Consider the following 8,480-nt stretch of genomic DNA (forward strand, 5'->3'; position numbering starts at 1 on the left):
GGAATCTCCCATCACGTTGCTTCTGAATCACACAGATGCCAAACAGATCTGTGCTACTATATCAAGAGTGCCAATCCTGAATCACGGGATGCAGTGATTCAATTCCAATCAGGTTTGGTCATAGAATTAACCAATGACACATTTTATCTCCATTTATGCAGTATTGTCATGCGATAACAGGAGGAGATAGACGATGAAAAATATTGTGTAACTATGTATGTTGTCTGAATAGATCACTAATGATTAACCTGAACTTGATTATTGGTGTTGATCATATGCAACATGTATGCACCAGGCTATGTGCACAGTAGCTGCAGCCAAGAAAGACCTTTCCCTCTCAGAGGAGAACTGGGCAAAAACAGACATTAAGAGGTGTAAATTAGTTCCGTTTAATCTGGAATCAGTTCTCTGATTCTGCTTACTTACATATGCATGATAGCGATGATACACAAGGACACAATCTGTTAACTGTTGGTTGTGTTGCTGGTGCTGTATTTTTGTGATGAGTGTTTACTTACTTATACTGTGTTATATTTTCTGCCTGAATTATACTTTTTAAAACAAATATACATTGTGGTTCCTATTCAGTACTTTTTAATTACATTCACTAACCTCTTACTAACCACTAACATGAGCTGGCATGCCGCCTCCAATCCCTTGCCTGGTGTATGCAATATATATATTTACAAATCATAAATCATGTATGGAGCTGTTTCAGTTCTGTTTTCATAACCGTTTTTTCAATTACAGTAACTACATAAAATCTATTACCACATGCATTCAAATCCAGCTGATTAGTTATACCTCATGAATTTCTAAGTACTGGTAGATAGCTCTGTATTAATTCTGCATATGTCTGATTTAAAGTCAGTTAGACCACACACCAAAGTCAATAACTGGGATAATGACTGGGAACCAATCTCATTCCCACTTTATGATGAGAAAGTCCCTGTTTTGTAAAGGCCTTCCTGGTACTTGTGTGCTTGTCCCTGATTCTCAGTCAGAAATCTGTATACATATGGAACTGGTACGTTGACTGTTTTGCGGAATTATAAGCTATTTGTAAATGGGGAAGAACATTTAAAACAGGAAGGAAGATTGAGCACAGATATGAAACCCAGCTGCCTCGGAGCAGAAAGTGCTGCTGAGTGATTCCTATCATTCTGTTTTTTTTCTGTCTATTCCTTCACCTTCAGCTTCAAGCTTCCTGAAAGTTTCTTCTGATACAAGTATGCTTGTACAAACCCCAGAACCCCCCTTTCGCAGTGACCTGCTGATTCCGACTGACCATTGATTTTTTAGATTAGCACGCAGACCTCTGGTGTTAAGAAAAACTGAAAGGAAGTCAGCTACAGAGCTATGTGAAGCTGCTTTGTTTTGTGCTAATTTGAACAGGCCATAAATACTACTATTCTAGTTTTATTTTTACCTGATACCGTGAGACCTGTTCACAGTAACGTGTGCAAGACATTTCCACTATGCAAGTAACACCTTTTCGGTTCCATTTTCTATTTGAGGTGCGAAAGGTAACACTTTGAATGTAGTTCAATTAAATTTGGCATTAGGAACCTATTGCTACAAGGTGTCTAGGTTGTATTCTACGCAAATCTGAATATGACTATGAGTTTTTGAGTCGGACCAAGTTAAAATGATTATCCCAGGGTAGTCACATATACAGAAGAGGCATGTATTTCATCTGTATTTAAGCTGAATGTAAATTTACTTTTCCCTGATCTTGAGTATGATACTAAACATTGATATAGATGATTTGAGAGCAGTCATTATAATAAGATTTGGCTCCTTCACCATATCTGTTAAAATGTAGAACCTGACCCATAATTGATCGGAATTCCCTGTGTCAGTTGAATTTTAATCCAAATAATTCAAATCTAGGTCAAGTCTCTCGGTAATTCAAGAGTGATTCCCATATGACTTTTCTGAGATATTGCCAAAAGCAATAATCATAGTTTAAATGTGATATTAGCATAGGATTTATACAGTAAAACTACAAAGATAGTCATGAGTTGTCTTCATGCATCAGCTGAGTAATGGCAGTTCTGTCTGACAGATGAAGGCTATATCATAATGCAGATAGTTTGATTTCTTTAGAGGGGATTGTTTGAATGTTATGTCTAGACTCTGATAAGCCTTAAATGTGCATAGACAAAAGCTCACCATGAATAATGTATATTTGACATAAACCCAAAAGAAATCTCTTGTAAAGCCCACCAAAAAGCAAATAATGACACTGTTTTGTCTGTTTTAACAGATCTGTATACATTTTCATAATCTGTCATCTGTAATCTGGGAATTGTTGTGCATAACTGCCTCATGCTTCTAAGCAAAAAATAAAATAGCATAAAATATAAAAAAAAATTAATGATAATAATTTCAGACATGTTGTTTATCCTTCTTATGTTGTTTATCATGTCATCAGACATGGCTGATGTACTCACAGCAGACCTGAGTCAAATACATATTTGTTTTGTATTCAAATACTTTTCTATGATTTAATAATCTTGTCTGGTGTATTAGAGCCAATGAAATATTCTCAGAAAGTGCAAACCCCGCCTTCTGGTCATATTGGCAGGCTTAGTTACACCAGGCAAGATAAACAGAGCACAGAAAAGTATTCGAATCCAAAACAAAACATATTTGACCATGGTGAAATATGGTAATGTTACATGTGCTATGTTTATGTCTGCAGTGGGAGTAACTAGAGAGGATAGTAATGTGGTAGCGGTTCCAGGACTGTGTCTGAATGTGTTTTGAGTGGCATGCTGCAGTTCTCTTAGACTTAAATTTTCAGCTCTGCCAGGGTTGATGGTATATGTCTTATTATTTCCCTTCAGATTTTAATATGAAAATATGTTATATCCTAAATTCTTTCTTTTCAAAAGCATTCGCAGATCTATGCCAAGGTCTCCTCTCACAAATTCTAATTTAGATTTAGGCCTGATCTCACTGTTCAGCTGGGACCACCCACTTATACTGATACAAATTATTAATGCATGCTCTATTTTCATATTTGGCACAAGGACTGATGGAGACCCACATGTCATAAGGAGAGTTGAAACACTGTAAGATTGCAAAACTTGTAGTCCATATCTCTGGGAAAGCCACAAATATATACTGTAGCATTCCAAAGTGCTTAGATTAAATAAATAATGGCAAAATGCTTCCCTTTTTCGAATGGTATTGGACCATCTAGCTCTCAAGATGGAAGTTGATCGTTTCTATTTAACACTCGCAATCACAAGAAGACATTTTAGGCTCAGTGCAGGTTGGTGAGCTGAAAATTGCTGGGGTGGAAAATTTTCCATTAAACTGATCATTGGTCTCAAACTGTTTTCATTCATTTTCCTTGATGATAACAACCATGCCAAGAATCTTATTAATCAATTGGCAAGTAGCACACTGCTTATTTACATTGTGTTATTAAATGATAAGATTTAAATGATAAATTCCATTTAGAAAAATCTGTTTTAATCACAAAGAACGCTTAAGGGATAGATACACCATTCTGTTAACTACCACACTAGCTTTCAGCATAACCAGTGATAGCAAAACCTGCGCTTCAAGAACATATGCAAAACTAAAAGGATTCACTTAATTTGCAGAAAGATATTGACAACTGTATACCTTTCCAAACAACAGTAACTGGGAAAATAAGACAGATATAGTTGATTGTCTTTCGTTTTGAGCATTTTATTGTCAGATAAGGAAATGGAAATGGATTTTGGTAAAATGATGTATAATACAAATGTTCCTTTTTAGTTGAGATTTTCAACATTAAAAATGTGTCACCATCAGAATGACACAAAGTCAGCTTGCAGTGGTTTCTGTTTAAGCGGCTCTGCCACTGAGTCATGATCTCGACACGAGCAGGAGGAAGACACCGAGCCCGCTTGCTCTCCCGTGGATGCCCCACTCCAGAGAAAGACAGCAGTAATTCACATGGTAATTGCACAGCAAGGTTTATAATTTCATTGTGTGCCCCGGAGATGGAGGAATGAGAATACCAAAGACAGGGATCCTGCAGCTCTGACAACCCGCAGGATGCCTCTCCCAGCCATTCAGATGGATCCACCGCACAGATAATGCATTCTTCCCACTCTTCATGTCACGTTAATCAGATAAGCCTCATCTTGTGTCTCTGTAAGCACTGTCTGTTGGACTTTGTGACAGGACCGATAGAAAAAAATCTCCATCCTTTACACCTAGCTTCCATTCTGAATTGGGGATCTTGGCAATGTAAAAGAAATACGTTAGGCCATTCTTAGTGGAACCTGTTCATCTGCTTTTGAATAAAACCTGACTGCTGCTTTAGAGCCTCAGAACTGCAGACATTCCAGGCCCTAATCTCTCTGGTTCAGCCCAGACACAATGCCCCTGAATGACAAAGTATTCCAATTACACAGAAAATGACTATGCCCTTCCACAAAGTCACTGAGCCCATTCACTTCGGAGAAAATCCTGACACTTGTGTAAGGCTAAAATAGGGTAATTTAGCCAGGGAGAACGAAACATTCTCATCGCTATCCTTTCAAAACTTTTGAAAAATTCCAAAAAAACTAAAGACAGGTTTTCATCCATGGGGTCATTGGTAACTTCAATGTATATGTATTCACCAAGCTACACATTTTTTTATTCTTTAATGTGCTTTAAGATTCTCAAGAAATTTAAATAGTTGTCTGAAAGGTGAACAACGCAGTGATGGATGCATGGAATGCACAATGTCATCTTTTGTTTTGTTTCAGAGTGGAAGGTCATGAATGTGTCCATTGGGTATGACCCCCTGCAGACATTCTGTAGATGAGAAGTATGCACATTTGAATGTACACTTGGGCCAAAGTAGATGCTAACTGCAGGGATACTGCATTTTATATTGCTTTCCTGGTACAAAATGATGCATTTCCTGGAAGCTTAAGTTAACATTGACTTGAATTATGCCCCAATTGAACCGGGAGGCATAGATATTTCCTCATTCTGCGGTTTTGATTCAAGGAACCACAGGAATGTGAATGCTTTCCATTATGTGAATGTCACGTACAACACGTTATATAAATTTTATATCTGTAACGAGTTGTCTGATATGATTTAGACTAAAAGTGATGATTATTGCACACCGGAGAGTAGTAAAGGTGGGAACAAAAATCAGCACAAAGTCTGATTAATAGGTGAGGCTTTGAACACACTGCATGAACGTAACTGACCATTATGTTTGGCCTAATATAGTCAACCTTGCAATAATTTCATGTTTTGTTATTTTCTGTTTGTTTCCTCATAAGAATATTTTCGTATTAGTGATCGTATTGGAATTGCATTAGTGGGCCTTTAATTTGAAATGAGCCTCCCTGTAATCGTCGTAGATGCAAAAAGGAAGTTGAGACGTAATGTTAGATAGATTGAGAAAAACACTGTGGAAAAACTCAAAGCAGGACAAAATCATATTTCTTTTTATTGTTTAGCACCTGGCTGATATGGGCACAAGGTTTGTAAATGTTTCGTTTCATATTGTGATCAATATTGTGTGACATCGTAGCCTTAATGTATAGTTTTGGTAGATTTGTAAGCGAGTCTTATCTAACAAGGCCGCTGTTTTAGCTCATTGCATTGCCGATGTATATGCGCTCTGTTCACAAGTGATTAACATTCTATTGCTTAGTTTTGTTAAATGCTGAACTGTTAAAATGCGTGTTGCAGTAGATAATTCTAAGCATGTGTAAAACTTTCATACGTGCGTTGCATGTAGGCTATAGCCTAATTTATAATGGTATTTGTTAGTTTCTATGCTAACTGGTTTATTTAAAGGGGTTTCATTACGGAAATAGGCCTGCCTACATCAATCTGAGCAGAGATTCATGAGTGAAATGTAAACATCGATTCATTATTAGTGTAAGGTTTACACATGATTTGGCTGAGTTCAAATGTTTTTTATTTTATTTTTATTTTTTATGGCACATTATTACAAGACTACAGTTTGCCGTGTTTGACATTACATAAGAAATTGTTTTGTTTATTTTCACCTTTTAGCTCTTATGGTGTGTTCATGGAGATACAACGTATTCAAATTATTCAGATAATTATTCAGATTCAGCTTTATGAACCGTCAGTTTGGAGAGTCGGGCCATCTTTCAGCCGGGACGCTACAATGACTATTGCAAATGTCAGCAAATTAATATTCATAAGCACTAGCTATAATAGGCAATAATCTTGCACTGTAACCAAGGCATAATGCAGTGTATTTGTGATAAAGTGCATCACAGTTGCTGCAGTCATCAAAGCAGAGATTATTCTGTGAGGTTTTCTCTCCGTACTCTTGTTTGCTAATAGCTTTTTTCCTTCAGAGCTAATGAATACATTGTACCACTACCAGGGCAATGGATACTCATGAATATAATATGGAATATATTTTACTTAATATCCCCACATGAATTGAATTAAAATATTCTAATTTTGTTGCCTTTAGAAACACGATTATCCCAAAATTTTGGTTTTCATTTAGTTGTGTAAGTCGCTCTGGATAAGAGCGTCTGCTAAATGCCTATAATGTAATGTAATGTAATGTAATTTACATACATTTATATTTCAATTCTTAAAAATCCAAAATGCTAATCGTGGTTAAAGGTTGAATTGTATTACCAAAACAACATGAGATCAATCTGGACCAAATGATCTGAATCCTTTAAAAAATAATATAATAATAATAATAATAATAATAATAATAATAATAATAATAATAATAAAATAAAATAAAGGATTTAATCCTATTCAGATGGTATAATCCAAACAGAAAACATGTAAAAATCAGACCCTGTGCATCTTATCAACAACACAGTGTGAAATTTGTTGACATGAGGAAAGCTAACTGACAACCCAGAGAAGCAGCCTGACATCTCCCCACACCTGGCCTTGCGTGTTTCAGGCAAGTCTCCAGCACTGCCATAAACTACAGCCAGAATGACAGAGGGGCGTGTCCTTGTAGCATGACCTATGAACTGCCAGACTTAAGGGATGTCGCATTTACAGAAATGTGATTGCAGTTCAGTACTACAAACAGTGTCAGCTTATCTTTTTTAACATACTTTTTTTGGCATAAATGTTAACAATCTCAGAAGTTCTAATGGGCCTCAGGAGTGTTTCTTCAGGGAGTGTTTGATGAACCCACTTAATCAATTTCATGAAACCACTGTACTCTCTTTAAAAACTTATAATTATCAGTAATCCTTTAAGAGCAGTCACATCACAGCATTTGAACAACACAGCAGGGGTGTGTGCTGGAAGCAGATGGACCGTGAGGTCTATATGACTTGACCCCAAGTTTTAAATGGAGTGATGTTTTCATGTTGCTATAGTTTTTACCTGAAAATGTTTCACTGATGCAACTGCAGTTACACAATCAGCCTCTTTGCAGCCCAATGCCTGTACATTCACACTGCTTTCTTTTTACATTGCTTCAGAATACAAGAGGAAAACCAGCCATAATCTACACACATTTCCCTGACTGCAGTTGTTGCTACCTGTGGTTCCTGGATGTCCCTAGAATATCGTCTTTCATGTAAACTGCAGTAATGGCTTTGGAATGTTATTAAATTTTGTTCTTCAAGTTAAAAGTAAAATAAAAATAAAATAAACAGAATGTTACATGCCTGAGACATTTTCCAGAGCTTTAACAGGACTTGGAAGTTTGGGATGTCATAAGACTGTGTACCATTCTCAACATAACCTAATCTCACCAGCCAAATGGGAATCTAGCCAGAATCTTCCTCAACGTCGAAGCGGCTTGTCAGCTATGCTGGAGGAACCCACACTTTCACTGCTGCACTGCTGTCACTATTTTCTTTTTGGAAAAACGTCTGTTTGATTCATAGCTACTGAAATTAGCCCTAAGTCTGAACAAAATGCTTTCCTCTAATTAGCAGTTAGCGCTTTACTTTGCTCTTGTTCAGTGGCACTGCAAATTGAAAGTCAGCATCTGCGAGACAATAAAACACAGGCTGTTGAATAGATCATTATGGCTGGCTTTCATTTTCAGTCATTGTGGAGAGAAGGAAACTGGACTGATGCTTATGATGTTTTCTGTTGTAGAGATTTATGATGGTAAAACACACAGTGAGAGGAAAGTAACTTTTCAGCACCTAGGGAGGATGTGAGCTATTAAATGCACAATTAGTCTTTTTATTGTCCTACATGCTGAGAGTATATTTCCTGTGTCATCCTTATATGAGAACCCAGCCGGGCAGGATGTGGATACCCCTTTCCTCATGTGAGCTGATACACAAACGGTTAACATTTTGCCTCTGGTCATGAGATTTATATCATCTCGGTAAAAAATAGGTCAGCCTTTTTAGACTGAATACTTTTATTTGCTTCTGTTTCCTTGTCAGCCTTGCATTAAAGTCTTGCATTATTTGCAGCAGAAAGGAAGGCTATCATCTCTAACAGGTTTATCAGCCATGGTACACCTCCTTCCTAAG

This window comes from Anguilla rostrata, chromosome 14 (genome assembly GCF_018555375.3).
Source record: "Anguilla rostrata isolate EN2019 chromosome 14, ASM1855537v3, whole genome shotgun sequence".
Classification (NCBI taxonomy): Eukaryota; Metazoa; Chordata; class Actinopteri; order Anguilliformes; family Anguillidae; genus Anguilla; species Anguilla rostrata.